At 40.2% G+C, this 16641-nt stretch overlaps 1 protein-coding gene across 1 annotated transcript in view; it reads right to left on the reverse strand.

Moving 5' to 3' along the window:
* The window catches only part of LOC126249451 (uncharacterized), a 243854-nt gene that overhangs the window by 201891 nt on the left and 25322 nt on the right, over positions 1-16641 (reverse strand). Inside the window, exon 2 of the mRNA XM_049951105.1 lies at positions 14885-14930. The gene's annotated coding sequence lies outside the window, so the exon portion shown is untranslated. The remainder of the gene's footprint in view (positions 1-14884; positions 14931-16641) is intronic.

The following is a 16641-nucleotide window of genomic DNA, read 5'->3' on the forward strand; positions in this document are numbered from 1 at the left end:
TCGCCAAGAGGAGTATCGCGAAATGCTGCTTAGAAATACAAAAAATATTATATAACACGTGTGCAGATAATTGTACTGTGTGAGATGCCTTCAATGATTTCTGAACTATTGCGCGTAGTCTTTGTATATGTCCTCTTAACAATTTTATTACTGCATCCATGTTGTCAGTTGACGTCCCATACATTCTTTGCAAAAATGGAAAAAAGAGAGAGAAAAGGAATCGGCCACCTGCATCCATTCGTTTTCATGAACATAAACGAGACAATTAACAACACAAGTAGATCCAGCGACATATTTTCCATCCACCGTGATGCTGGCTGATATAACGCCGTTAAAAACTGCTCGTTGCTTTCTTTCTTAAGACAGTAACAAATGTAGACTGCAATTGAAAGTGGATTTCTTAACCACTCACAGACATTGTTGAAGTGTTTCCGATACTGTATGGCCAACGCTAGCAATCACACATATCTCTTACGACGGCTATTAAAAAATATGCGAAGTTATCGGTTTATAACAGGGTAAAAAAGGTAGTAACTTAATCGTATTTACGAGGTAAATTTCGACAGAAGGCCGGAAGTTATATTCAAATTTCATGATACACTTCGTAATACTTGTCGTATTTCCTTCTGAAAACGATATCTTAAGCTGAGATACCAAACCTGTAGCTCATCAATCCAGGACAAATACTTTCACGGACAACGCCATTACGGCAGCAAGTGAAGAACTGCAGGGTAATACAAGGAAAAAGCATACAACGTATTAGATATTCTCTGTCTTAAATTTCTTGTGCAGGAAGTTGATGAGGCAATTTACTTTATGAGGAATTTACGTGGAGACAGGCACGGACTTTTTTGTAAGCTTAAGCGAATCTAAGTAGCTGATGCCACAAGTTGACGAGCTGAAGGTGCCACACCCACTCTCATACCGCAATGCAGCGACTGGCTTTTAAGTACGTTCTGGAGATTACTTCAGCATTGATCTTTTTAACTTTACTATATAGATTCTGTTGTGGCAAATTAACCACGCTTCATTACTTAGAACAGTAAGTAGACTGTTAATGAAGACTGTTTCAGTTACTCGAATCCTGTTGTAAGTTCAAAATGGCTCTGAGTACTATGGGACTTAACATCTGTGGTCATCAGTCCCCTAGAACTTAGAACTACTTAAACCTAACTAACCTAAGGACATCACACACATCCATGCCCGAGGCAGGATTCGAACCTGCGACCGTAGCGGTCACGCGGTTCCAGACTGAAGCGCCTAGAACCGCACGGCCACACCGGCCGGCCCTGTTGTAAGGCCAGTAGTATACATGTAATACAGCGTTAAGAAGCTCACCTCTTGAAGAATCAGTGTTTCGATTTCACACTTCTTGATACGAATGAGTAGAACAGGATTCTGTTTTGGTACCTTTCTGTTGGTTAGTACAGCGTCACGATTCGCACGAAATTTAATATTATGTAAAATTGACGCCGTTTTTTTAGCTCCAAATGGCTGGCGTTTTACCATCACAGTTACTTCCGGCATAAAACGAGGTTACTGTTTCGCACAATAAAGGTCGAAAACGGGCAATTCTATTATCTATTACATTTCTTCTTTCGCCAACTTTTCCCACGCAAGAAAACTTTGAACATCAGTAATACTGCGCAACAGTCTTCAAAGGAGTAAAAAGTCTTGAAAATGCGAGATTAATAGTGCTATAAACAGAATAAATCGTGTTCAATCAGAATCGGGTAAACTGCCGGCTACTTCGCTACCAAAGCGATCCCACTGTACGAGCAGAAAATATACTTCAGCTTTAGTTACTAAGACAGGGTGGTCAAAAACAGTCTGAAAAGCTTGTAAGTGTGCTGCAGATTAGAGTGTGCTCACAAATAATTGTTGAGAAAACAACCCATAAGTTATGCCGTTTTTCGAGTTAATTAGCATTGAAGTTAACCAATCAGGCCTTTGCGCGCGCAAATTCAAGCGGTCCGCCAGAGACGGTGTCGCCAAAAATGTTCCTCGTTTGATTTCCTAAAACCTAACACGAGAGCGATACACAAACTAGACATGGAACGGTAGTAAGGGTCGAACCCGTGTCAAAGGCTGTGAAGTCTACTGCGCTATGAGAACAACCGACACTAATTGTGTCTGGTGGGCCGTTTAAATTACGTCCAACGGCCTGACTGGCTAACTTCAATGCTAATTAACTCGGAAATGGCGCAACGCATCGAATTATGTTTCTTAACAGTTATTTCTCACCTTAAAGCTTCTGACCACTGTGTATAACAGGGCTTTGACTGATCTTACACCGTGGTCGTCATATTTAGGTCGTCGGTCTCGTTGCAGACAAATGATAAGCTTTCGTGAAAAGTAAATAAAGTGTTCATAAGCATATCTGGTAACATCCTTAGAATTTACTGTCCGCTAGGCAATCCCAACACTGACACGTGAATTTCACTTTCTGTGCTTTTATCATCACTATCAGTTTTAGGAACTAGAGTAAAATGTAGAATTTCTCTGTGGGGCAAGAAATTTCCGATTCCACCTTTTCCCTCGGAGGGACAGTGAGGGGCCAAAGCCGGCCGGTGTGGCCGAGCGGTCCTACGCGCTACAGTCTGGAACGGCGCGACCGCTACGGTCACAGGTTTGAATCCTGCCTCGGGCATGGATGTGTGTGATGTCCTTAAGTTAGTTAGGTTTAAGTAGTTCTAAGTTCTAGGGGACTGATGACCTCAGATGTTAAGTCCCATAGTGCTCAGAGCCATTTGAACCAATTTGAGGGGCCAAACGTACAACAACCAGCCGAAGCAGATATTACCGAAACGATTTTAAGTATGATTACTCCACAAAGGCACGAAACAGAATAAGAGATGTTCCAAAGCACTAAGAGTTTTCTATGGCTTTGCTTTAATATACAGTGTGACTGCATAGCACCGCAGCAGTAGTGGATCACAAAGCAGTGATTACAAAGGCACCAACCGAACAAGGTGCTCAATGGTTTAAGGCATCGGACTAGTATTCGGGAGGGGAAGTAATTAAAAAAAAATGGTCGGGCCATCTTCTTTCTCCGTTGCTCCCGCGAATCGCTCCAGGCTAACCCTGGGATGGTTCTTTTGCCAACGGCAAATGTCATGAATTTTACAACGGATAAAATAGTCTCCACGCTCTTGCAAGAAGCTACCTATGTTATTACTGTGCGTTATAGTGAAGGGATCAGCCCTTTCACACTGTTGTTAATAAATGGGATAGGAAACGCTCCGGATACGAAACCTTTTGCGCTGTTCAAACGCCGACAGAATGTAGCTACCCACAGGCTGAGTAATTAACGAAATGGGAAGCCAGAGAATGCGAGTGCTAGAAGAAAGGTGGGGATGTGCAGAAATATAAGCGATTAGGTGTAAGGAGCGTGGTAGGCGCTGGCGGCGTCGCTTGGGGAGCGTGTGATGCGGGCTGGCCCAGGCTGCCCGCAGGCGGCGCGCGGGGCGGCTCACCCTTCACCGCCAACAAAGAGCACGCACTAAAAGGTGTATCGTACAAATTTCTGACGCGCTATATCATCGGACATCCAACCGGGTTGAAACTTACATGTTGACGGCTCAAATGAAACATTAAAATGAAACTGTCAGCCGGTCCGGACATCCGAAAACGTTTCTCGTAACTCTGGATAGTGTCGGGTTCTTTCTTCCAAAGTTCATTTTATACAGATGAAGCAAAACTACATAAACAACGGATCTCCGTGTGCGAAGAAGTAGTTCGATGGAGGAAACGAGTGTAACTTCAGGACATGCCCGGCTCAGAATTAGTTAGAAACCTGGAGTTATTTATTTGAAGCAGCGATGCTTTTTTTTTAAAAAAAAAAAAACAGCATGGAGTGTCGATAGCCAAACAACTTTTTAGAAACAGTAGAAACGATATGCTATGAATCAGTCGACAACGTTCAAGACAAGAAGTTTCGATCTTATAAACAGGTAAAAAAAACAAAGCAAGTTTCTGAAATGGAGGTAGTTGAGGCAAGCTTGCTCCTGCAATGACGAAACACTGAAAAAAAAAATGAAAATATCAGTTACAACAGTCGAAGAAAAAGGGAGACGTGTGTACTTTAGTAACACAGTAAAAGCGAAACACGAGACATTTTACACAGTTTTTTTGTGTACTCCGGCGAGACATTTCAGCTACTCTAGGGAAAGATACGTTTCACTATTCAAGACTCAAGCCGTCTGTAGACGTAAGTTCCGAAGGATTCAGAACACGCAGCTTTAGATGCACACCTCCAACTTCAGCACTGGTAGGAAACGGAAACCATAGCACCGATCGTGTTTCTGCTCTTAATGGTGGACATATATAACTATAATTTGTCAAATTATTGTCTTATTTCCGGTTAAGAATATAATTCTCTTCATCATGTACACTCCACGTGAAACAGTGTTGGCATAATATTTCTAGACGAAATGAAAAGCTTCCGGTTCAGCAATATGAGTAATCAATATTTTATGAAGTAGTTCAACTGGGGATTTTGAATCAACTCAAAATAATTTTGGAATTAAAGATGGGTTCCACGTTTCCAAATAAATAAATCGTTATTATAACCTAACGAGCGGACTTATAAAAGAGTCATGCGAAGAACTAGTGCAAAATGCATACTTATACCTACCTAATAATGTGTCACAAACGTTGCCGCTGACGTTTAATGCAATAATGTTGATGAGAAGCATCCTTTACAATAACCCTTATAATACTTTGTCATAGACAAGACTTATCGCAGCGTTACAGGAAAGGCTCAAGAGAATGTAAACACATCGACGGGGCCGAGCACACCTCATGAAGCATGACGACACTAGTTTGTATCTTGATATCTGACCTGAATTGTGTATACCTTGTTCGTAGTAACTAATGGAAAGCCATCGAGTAAAATAGAAGTGATATCTGGCGTTCCCCGTGCGTTTGTTGCTGTTATGGATCTGTATAAACGACTTAGGAGGCAGTCTGAGCAGCTCTCTTAGACTGCACGCAGATGATGCTGTCGTTCACCGTCTAGTAAAGTAGTCAGAAGATCAAAACCAATTGCAAAATGATTTACACAAGATATCTGTATGTTGCGAAAAGCGGCGATTGTCTCGAAACAATAAAAAGTGCGAGGTCATCCACATGATAACTGAAAGGAATCCGTCAAATTTCCAGCACACGACATATCACACAAATTTAAAGCGCTTCAATTCAATTCAATACTTGAGGATTAAAATTACGAACAGTTTAAATTGGAACCATCAAACAGAAAATGTTGTGGGGAAGGAGAACCAAAGACTGTTTTATTGGCAAAACACAATAAAGATACAACAAATCTACTAAAGAGATTGCCTACATTACGCTTGTCCGCCATCTGCTGGAGTACTTCCGTGTGGTATGGGAGTCTTACCAGACGGAGTTGACCGAGGACATCGAAAAAGTTCAAAGAAGGGCAGCTGTTCGTATTATAGCAAAAAGTACAGAGAGTGTCAATGATATGATACAGGAGTGGCGGTGGCAATAGTTTCTCGTTCCGGAGAGATCGTTTCACGAAATTTCATACGAAATTTCAATCATAAACTTTCTCCTCAGACTGCCGATTTATTTTGTTGACTCCACTTACGCAGGGATAAATGACCATCGTAATAAAATAAGAGAAATCGAAGCTCGGACGGAAATATTTCCCATGTGCTATACGGGAGTGGAACGGTTGAGAAATAGTCTGAAAGTGGTTCCACGAATTCTCTGCCAAACACATAATCGTGAAATGCAGAGTAGTCATGTAGACGTTGACGTTCTTGTTGGCGTCAGTGGGTGAAATTTCGACTAGTACTCTAGGTCACCGCTAGCGAATAACGTACAGCCCCAGTGAAGTGTTACTATGTCTACAGTATGCGTAATGACTTTTATGTGTCCAAAGTGTCAGAATATATGGATGGCAAACATATCTTAATAAATTCTGAAAGCAACCCGGGTGCCAGCGCTCAAGGGATTATTTCCCCAATGCGTATGCGGGTTATGCGCATGAATTAAATTTTATTTACTCAGTTTTTGGTCACAATGTGTGCTGTTATGAAAAGAAAACTTCTCCTTGTGGCCGCACGTCCTCGAATCGGCAGTTTTCTCCGCAGACAAGATAACAAAATGTCACAGAGCTGGTAGAGGGTCTTAGAATTTGGGCGAGCCGGAGCACGTGTAACGCGGTATCCGCCAACGGGATTGCCGCGGCAGGCGTGGTGCCCTCAAATATGTGTGTAGAGGGCGTGGCTGCCTCGGCACTCACGTGTATTCTCATCTTGTATCGAAATGGTCCCCAGCATTACTTTGTGTGTTCATTCCGCATAAGGTACATGGGCGCCACTGGCGCACAGTGTGCGACGCCATCCCAACCGCATGTTATAAGTGACTGCTCTAAATCGAGTGACCTCCTACAAACGTGCTTAACTGAAGGTTTCAAAGATGCAGTGTTCTCGTGGCCTTTGGGAAAATCAAGCGGAGATGTGCTTACAGAGAACAAGCCTCTATCTGCACTGTGGGTGCTTCACTATCAACAAAAATACTTCTTACAAACATTACAGGATAATGACATTCTTTATTAAATGGCGCCAGAATCACGTTTCCTTGTTGGGAAAAGTAGACCTACATATTAGTCACCAATAAAGATTAATATGACACTACCTCCAGAATAGAACTACAAAAGGATGACGGCCGAACTTCCCCGCAAGGGGCCTCCCGGCCAACACTGCCATACGATCATTTCATTTCCAGAATGAGACAGATACTGGAATGAAAAAGAGACCCTAAAATGTATTTTGATTATGTGCTCGGTGAAATGAATGTGCATGGAACAGCAACCCAATTGTGAGAGCAAGTTGCAGAATACCTGAGGAAAAAGTTAAATTTCTTAAGATTCGTTCGTATATCGACTTATTGAAGTATAAGTGAAGAATTTTTGTGTGCATTTCAAACAACAATTATTAGCCACATGTTATCACTTCCGATAATAGACCGACATGCATTAACACAGACGACAATACCAAATTTTTCTGTCCTAAATAATTCCACAAGTTTTGCTTTAACTGTGAGAATTGAGACACAGTAGACTTATAAATAGCATTTATATAATATGGTAGTTTACTGAACAGTATTGATTGAACACATTGAGACTGACTCAGATTCAGAATCTGCCGAAAACAGCACAAAATGTGGTCTCAGCTACGCCGTCCCGCAATAAACCATCGCGACAGTTTTTGCTCATGTCACTGTTACTTTTTAATTTTAATGGGCTGATAAACTGTAACTAAAATTGAATCTACTTCGTATCTAAGATGCAACTGAGGTCGTATGCTGATTCGTGATTTGAACACAAAGTAAGTGAGTCAACCCCACAGATATACGAATCATACGAAACGTACACTTTTTGAACAAAAAATGCGTGAAATATACTTTTCTTGTGCTGAAAAGGTCTGCAAAATGTTGTCATAGAGAAGCATCTTTCGTTTACGTTTAAATGGAGAACTGTGTGGCTGAAACTGCATTAATTATACGATGATGCGTGTGATTTAAGAAAGCTAAATGATCTGTAGTCTCGATGTGACGTGATGCACTCACGCAAAATCTTCAACGGCATCACACGTTCGTTAATGCCCAGGAAAATAAGTTTGTAGGCAGGATAAATGATTAATAGCTCTAAATAGATAATACTAGAAAATTAGCTGAAATGTCCTGACAACAATGTAGGCTACGCGTTTTCCAGCGGTTCTCTACAACGTGTGTTTTGGACATGCGGAGAAGTTCGAGACCTAATTAGCTCTCTACACTCGCGCAGCACCACTAATAAAAGAAATTAAGCTAAAATGGAATGTTGATTCAATCACAAAGAATTCTGATTTAATGCAATGCCTGTTCGGAAAGTTTGAAGTTTCTGGAATTCTAGCGCAAGGTTTCTTTGGAGAAGGATATAACGCTGCAAGTGAATGTTTCTTGGTTGGAAGGCGGTCTTTCATCGACAAATACATCTGGAATCCAGCATGTATGTGAGCTGTCTCTCTCTCTCATGGCAAGACGCTATTCCAATAGGCCTATCCCAGATCTCATTGTTTCGACGGACAATGGAGCATTAATGGATACCTATTGTTTTCTTTTCAGATAGCTCTTTTAAAAACGAATTCCTTCCTTTTCCATTTATCAAATTGTCTCAACTCCATTTAAGTATTAAAAGGAAATCAGGCAATGCATTGATAATGAACTTGTTCGTAGAAGGTAGGAGGTCGGAGATGAAGACGGCGGAATAAAGACGTTTGTGAGAAACTTCATACACTACGGAAAGGCGGGCGCACGCACGCACGCACACGCATACACACACACACACACACACACACACACACACACACACATCCAGAGAGAGAGAGAGAGAGAGAGAGAGAGAGAGAGAGAACCAGAGAGAGCAGATATTCAGATAAGCCAAAGGAAGTGTGATGGTGAGTGATGGAGTGTGTGTATGTGTGTGTGTGTGTGTGTGTGTGTGTGTGTGTTTTGATGGGGCGCCATTCTGGGGGGGGGTCAGGAGGAGAGGAAACAAACAGTGGTTGAGAAAGGGGGGGAGGGAAAGAACAGAGAGGAGAGAGAGGGAGAGGGAGGGAGGGAGAGAGAGAGAGAGAAAATACTTGCCAATTGTTATTTCCCTCGGTGTGAAGTAAAATGAGAAGTTCGTTATATTAAGAAAATGTTTCCTTTAAGCATAAGATTATAAAGCTAATTGTAAGCGTTTTGAGGTATGCAAACAACGTACGGCATGCTCACATTTCCGCAGCGGTTTCAAAGAAACGGCTTCTCTTTCAGCAGCAACTGCCACTGCGTTTGAGCTGAGTTTCAGCTGAGACAAAAGTCTAGAATTCAGAATATTTCGCTCATTCCCCTTCTTCCCCACCCCATCTCCAAGCGTACTGGAATCTCGGATATTTATAATTTCAGCTTCACCACGAAAACTTTTAACGGAAGCCGGCAGACCGTGCAATTAAACCTTAAAACTGAAGACTCAACTTAGCGAACCAGGGCAGTCTGATGTAAAATGTTCGAATTTCAGACGAACAGGGAGAATCTGTACAAATAGATTAGGTTTTCATATTTAGGTTGTGAGGGCACAGTACGTTACCTTTGTTTACAATGGAATAGTTTCTTGGACATCGGCAGGAAAATTGTGAGACTTATTTGCTGAGGCTAATAGACCGCAAAATCATCGGTCAAATGTTTCAACATTATCTTCAAAAACTTCATGAAGATAACAGGCAGAGAACGTTGTCAGAGAGGATCAATTTTTACTTCATTGATCTGTCCTATTGTTGACTCGAGATAAGGAAGGCATTTAGTATTACATTAACTATTATTTTTTTATTACTGTTATTTGCTAATAAGTTCATTAGGACTACGCGAAGCACTTGAAGGTGGGCATTTGCCTTCATTTGTGCGCATATTTCTCTTATTCTCTTCTTGTGGGATTCCTTTCTCTCTTCATATCATGCTGTACCAGTCTTCTTCTTTGATTTTTCCTCTTGGGCAACTTACCATTTGTTAATTTTGGATCTGCAGATTTCACGGTTTCTCATATCTTGTGGAGAAACTCTATCCAGTTTCAGAACAGTTTTGATCTAGCCAACCCATTTCGTTATGTTCAATTTAACCTCCCTCCAACTTCCAAAAAAATCAACTACCTGTTTTTGTAAGTCTTCCTGGGTTCATACTTTTGATGTGTCCATAGAATTTTAACCTGTGTTTTCTAATGACACTATTGATATTTGTGTATTGTTTACTTTCCTGACTGATTCTGAGTCGGTATTTTTCGTCTGCAATTTTTGGACCTGGAATTTGGCTTACTATTTTGTGTTCCTATTTCTCCATGTTTTCAATGTCTGTTTTCTCGTTCAAATGAAGCGTTTCTAATCCATAGGGAATTCTGGTTTAATTACTGTGTTGTAATGTCTTCGTTCTGTTTGTTTCACAATACATTTCCTGTTGTGGATATTTTGAGTAAGTCGGTATGCAGTTGATATTTTGGCCTCTAATTTTGTTTGTTTTTGTATCGATTCCATTTTCCAGAATGGTTTCACCAAAATATTTAAATTTTGGAACTCGTTTAATTTGACGAATTTCGTTTCCATGAATTTTGGTGCTTCTTTATTGCAGAAAACATATCTGGAGACAGACTTTTTCTGCATGTTCTTTCAATAGTTCAGTCTGATTTTGTGCTGATGGAATGTCGCGAGTTAAAATTGCTAAATCGTCTGCAAATGCAAGGCAATCTATAGATAACTTTCCCCTGCCTAAAGCGACTAGTTGGTCAACTTACAGGACTGACTTCTGTTTGCGCCATTCTTCTATTACTTGCTTAGGGACAGAGTTGTAATAGAGGCAGCCCATCTCGTCTTCCTCGGGTTTTGATTTGGAAAGTTTCTGAGAGCTCCGTCAGAAATTTTATCTTGGGCTATGTATTTGTTAGCGTTTGTTTTATGATTGCAAATGTTTCAGATCTAGACCTTGTTTTTTTTTTTTAATATTTGGAAGAGAGATTCGCGATCATCTGAGTCATAAGCTTTTTTGAAGACAACAAAAGTACAGATTAAGTACTATTATTAATTTCGGTTTGTTTCCAGACATTTACGTATCGATTTTCGACGTGCATGCAACTAACAATTAACATACTAAACACAGTGTTCCTCTCTTGTGTGGTAATGGTTGTGGTGAAAGCTGAACTATTTACAAGTTTTGCTACATGGCGATGACGACGATGCTATTCAGCGTTTAGCACCCAACGTAATCGTTGTTAGGCCACAGCACAAATAGCGTGTGAACTATTTGCAAGATATTAACAATATTAAATCAGTTTAAGAATCAGGTTGAAATTTGTATCCTTAAAAATGATTTGCCAGAAGATATGGAAGTTTCTTGATATGAAGGACTCGATCATTCCTCGATACTGTATCAAATTTTAAAACTCTCACGTTTATTTTATCGTATGAGAGAGCATAAATACAAGAAAAAGGACTGAGCTCATCTTACTCATAACATTTATTTCTATTTATTGTACACTGTAACCAGAAACAACGTTTTCAGGATATATAGTAATTACCTGAACAACAGAAAAAATAATAAAGATACAAATTTAATATAGTTAAACCTTGGGAGATTTTACTAACGGGGGGCTTATAATAAATAAATGAACAGAATTTCAGTTCCAAATTTCTTTCCTAAGGCGTCGAGGAACTCACCACCTATTTCGGACCATCTGAAATAATTACCGCAAGCCTCGTCGATGTTCTCCACGTTTCAACACAATAATGTAGATGAATTTTAAATCTATCATCAAAGAAAAATTAGCAGTGCGAACAACTGAATGCCTACACGGAGAAATGTTTCGAGTAATGGTTGACGAGAAATACTTCACGCTTTGCACATGCCAATGTTTCCACGTCAATGACAGACAGAAAGAGTTTGCGTTAACAAGCTCTTCTCTGTGGCAGGTTTGTTGGAAACGCGCAGTACGTTGAAGGGTAGGCTGAAATTTGAATTAAGCCATCTTCATTCGGCTTCATGTAGTTAGTTCAGCGTGTCTAAAATGTCGTAATCGGAAAAAAGTAATGCTTACAAAATTAGAACAGCACGAGATGAACAAGATACCCTGATAGACAACAGCAAGAAACACATCGTAGCGTACTTACACACGAAAGTATTTATATAGTAAGCAAAGGGATTACGTCATTCTAAACTCTACGTTGAAATTTTAGAAGCTGTTTGTTTCGTAGATAATGGATTCTCCAACGTCTACATAGAGTATTTACTTAGAAGAGTACTTGTTTGTTCCGTCTCTTGCTACACATGTGGTTATACAGTCAAGTACAAAAAGATTAAGTAACCTTTTTTTTCTTCTTTCTTTAAAGATTTGTTATGTGTTTTACGGTTTCTAAGCACGGCTAGACGCTGACGGAAGAAGAGAATCGAGTAAATTGTTACATACGTGAAATGACACATATATTTTGCTTGTGTGGATTTACCAACGCTAAGGGCATCCACGAGTTCACGTAAGTAACTACTTATACCGTAAAATAAATTTTAATGTAAACTTATTTGAGAACCATTCGAAATTACATTCTCTGCACTGTTTATTTTGGCAACGGAGTTTATTTTAACGAAAACGGACAGATCAAAGGCATAATGTAGGTTAAGATTTAAGGTTACGAGTAACAGATATGTAATGGACACTAAAAAAGTGATATATATTGCGTTTGTTAACAAACTAACATAATAATTACTGTCTCCAGTCACAACGAAGCAAACGAAGCTTTTTTTTTTCTTAATATACTTATATCGGAGATCGGTTACTTTTAAGTTTTATCAAAAGCTATAGTATTCCTTTCGTGATTTCTGCTGGGGCTGGGATGTTATAATTGCGTTGGCGTTTTTCTCGTTAAAAGAAACCATTCCTCCACAATGGAGGCAACCTTGTTTTCTGGCCACGCGACAAAAACAATGAGTCGGGCGCACAGTTGTGGCTCCGCTAATACAACATCGTAACGCCTCGTTGTAAAGTTAATACCCGGGCCGATAAGCAGAGTTGAAACACGGCGAATATGCATTAAATAAAAGGCACTTAATTATGCAAAAATTATATTAAGAACACAAACAGGCTCGGATCCTTGGGAGCAACAGTAGCGAAACCAAACAGTGCGATAAGAGTAAGCAGCGCAGTGGAGTGGCTGTAATGTAGCACTGGTTATCACACAGGAGTTCCGCGCAGCCTGCGAGGGCGGTAAACGCTTCGGCCTGTCTAAACCATCACTTCACGCCTTTCCCACTGACAGAGCCGCGAAAAATATGAATATCTGATACTTAGCAATTAATATTATTGTATAAGTTGTATCCTTCTATGGTACAAACCTTTGCGCTTTTCTTTCGTATGTGTACTGACAACAGTGCAGTAGCTGGTCTGACGGAACGAAGACTTGGCGAATTGTTAGAGAGGTTGAAATCGTTATTATTCAACGTAATGTAATAGCATGGACGCAAAACCAAATTTGCAACGCCAACGAACTTCGCATGACAAGAAATTTTACCCGATAACTTTCAAATACGAGACATCCTATTGGATTCCGCCCAGCGAGTGCGCTGCATCCTCTTAAGCCGGTTAACTCACACTCCAATGTTTCGTCGGAAACCGTCGTTTGTTTGCAAGTTGCTACTCCTAAGGAACAAGAAAAATGTGATGGCAGGAAACTTCCAATTTTTTTTCTCCGTTCTAATGTCTCATCGACAGCGACAGCGATGGAGACGGAATACTATGGAGGGCACAATTTAAGTCTAAGAATCGACCATTTCCTTCTATGATGGACTTTTTGGATACCCAACGATTTTTCGGTAGGACTCATAAGGCACTGTACAACCACCGAACGCGTTAAACTCAACTTGCTGTATTCGTTCACGAGATATAGAAAGATGCATACAGTGGAGCTCTCGTTGATTCCCTGTTTTCTCATTTCTGGATAGCCTTCTACAGAGTTCTGTACTGTCGCTTAGTTAACGGCTCACTGAATATAGGAACAGAGGTGAAAAATGGTAGAAAACTTCATACCAAACATAACGCAGTACAGCAGTTTTAAAGCACAGATAGTGTCAGAAGCGAAAGTAGCATCCGGTACGCATCAAGGAAGTGTGAAAGGACTATTATTGTTTTTTATACACATAAATGACCTGGCACACAAACGTTTCATCTCCGTGAGTGCTTTCACCTGATGCAGTTGCGTGAAAGGCAATCAAACTGTCTGAAATATGTTCAGAAATGCAGAAACACCCGAAAATGATTTGTCTCTGACAGTTGGCCTTAATGGTGTCATATAATGCAAATAAACTGACCAAATGGCCAGATATCGTTTGAAAACACGATCGGCTATCTGTCACTCGAATCATTCACAACTGCCCAGAATCTAGAAGCATCTCACGAGCTACTTACGGCTGAACTAACCTTGAAAAAGGTAGATTCTAGACTGATTTACGGCAGTAATGCTAATGAAGCGTAATCAGCCACTAAGGAGAGGGCTTAGAAAGCCCTTGTTCCACCAATTCGTGGGTGTAGTTAATCGGCTTGGCACAGTTACGACCGAACAATACGTTCCAATGCGGCTGAAGAAATATATTGTATACTTCAACATTACACATTGTGTAATGACATTGAAGGTAAAATTAAACAACGCCGGGTGTATGGAGAGGGGGTTCTGACATTCTTTTTCTCGCGCACTATCCCTGAATTGAACTGGAGTACAGAGCAAATAATTTTGGTACACTGAGTGCCCTTCACCATACACAATACTGTGATTTACTGAGCACAGATGCCGATGTAAAAACAAAAATCAGTGATCATTTAGGTCTACTATGCCCTTCTTCTGACATAAAACACACACATTACGGCATTAGTTCTCAATCGTTAGTAATATTTATTCTGCAGATAACACATTGCATACAACCACCTTAAGTTCATCATTGTTCGAAAGCAGTCGTAAACAATTGATGGCTGACTATGTAATGTCCAGAATTTTAACGTTTGCAAGTAATGCGTGACAAACACTTCACAAATGAATTATCATTATATTACCGATATCTTGTTCACATATTGGTAACATAACAAGATTAAGTAATATTTATGAATAAAAGAAAGGGAAAATACTCTAAAACAACTAAAAATATAGGCTGCAGGTATCTTCTTGACACGGAATTTAGAATGAATAAGCAAAGCTCGTTAAGTACCCCAGCGCTACTAAGCGGAGGAAAATCTTACGGCACCCTTGTCACCGCACAGCGAAGGATTCTCTGAATGAAAAATAGAAATGTTCAGTATGTGGTTTGTACATACCGTCTCGCTGTTCACGCGACGCGGCCCGCTGCCACCATTAATGTCTCTGAAACAGCCATTCGGTGCAGAGTTACAATCGTTTGACAGTCACTCAAGTTCTAAATCTTGCCATAAATGATTTTACGTGAAAAAGTTTGAGTATAAGATAACTTATGCTGGAAGATCGCTTAAAGTTTCACACTGTTTTACTAGAATTACTCTGATAATCCTTGGAGATATAAACATCAAAAAATTAAACTCCACCTCTGAAAGTCCAAAATTGAAGTTATGCAACAGGTTCAGATGTAACTATTGGATACTTGTCGGTAGTATCCTTGCTACTAAAACATCTTTAATCTCCTTGTTACTGGTGCTACCTTGGACAATTGTGACGTTCTGAATTCGACGAATATCCGTTCTTTTCTAAAGTATTCACAATAGAATAGTACAAAAAACTAACGTATAGAAACAATCGCTCAAAAAAGTACCTAAAATTGGCAGAACAATATGTTACCTTATAGAACCACTTCACGCTTGCTTCATTTTTACTACTTCATCTAAACGATTGTAAGTTATTTGGTAATACGGTAACGTGAAATATAAAAGATACACAATAAATTCTTGAGTCGTGATCAGAAATTATAGAATATACCTGAACGCCACACGAAATACTTCTGAGAATTGCAACCGAAAGTTCTCGTATCAGATTTCTGGATGCGACAATAGGTAATCATATACAGATATATTTACTATGCAAATTCAACATTTTCCTAGAAAATGCATTTTACTTCGATACAGAGTCGTTTTTGTTCATATAGGAAATACTCTGCAATATCTCATACTGTCGCAATGGCTGTAAGTCGGCCATTTAAACACAGACATTACCAGACGCTACTATGAGAAACATGGCGCATTTTCTGTTTCTTACGCACCACAAGTGAAGACTGCATCTCTTACTCCTACTTTGAACAGAGCACATAAAACAGTGTACGGCAAAGAATGGTACTTAACTGCTTGATGTGTTTCGTCTACATCTCAGGAAAGACAACTAAAGCACTTGTATATTGCACTGGAAAACGTGTGCAGTTATAGCTAGCAGACACCTTAATGGGTCGTCATGGCAAGAGTTTAGTGCGTTATGTTACTCGCAGAATTCAATCGCAGCAATGAAGACGTGGTTTTGGCTTCGACGCTGACGACACGACGATTCCACGTAACTCCTCCCTCGAGAGTTTTGCACTACGCTGGATCGATGATCGCGCTTGGAGGCTATTTCGGTACTTTGAGCAGTGCGTTCGCGTTCTCAAGAAGCAAGTCCGCCTAACAGCGGGTTCAACGGTCATCTGTAAGTAGCGCTAGTCTGTACAGGAGGAACTGGAATTTTCTTAATAACAGTCTCTCCCAGAAGGCAACTATATTTTTACTAGCACGCTAACAACTTGTCTGAGGAAGTGTGCGATGGTTGTGCCTAATGACTACAACACCACTACGCAAAGTGCGCGCTGAAACTTGTGTGAACTTTGTCAAGCTCTTGTTACGAAAGCTCATCAGCCACTACTCTGTACTTCCTCATTGCTGAATCGCAGCTTCTTGTCACAGGATACGCCCTCACAGGTGATGAAAAACAATGTCATTAACTGCATTCCAGACATAATGCAATAATAATAAATCTCAAAAATGCCCTAATTTACCATAAATTGCGACTCCGGACCACTACTCACTGAAGTAAAATGAGGTAATGACACGTGAGTTTGTGTTCTCAACTAGTGGGCATGTGC

Source organism: Schistocerca nitens, chromosome 3 (assembly GCF_023898315.1).
Source record: "Schistocerca nitens isolate TAMUIC-IGC-003100 chromosome 3, iqSchNite1.1, whole genome shotgun sequence".
Lineage (NCBI taxonomy): Eukaryota > Metazoa > Arthropoda > Insecta > Orthoptera > Acrididae > Schistocerca > Schistocerca nitens.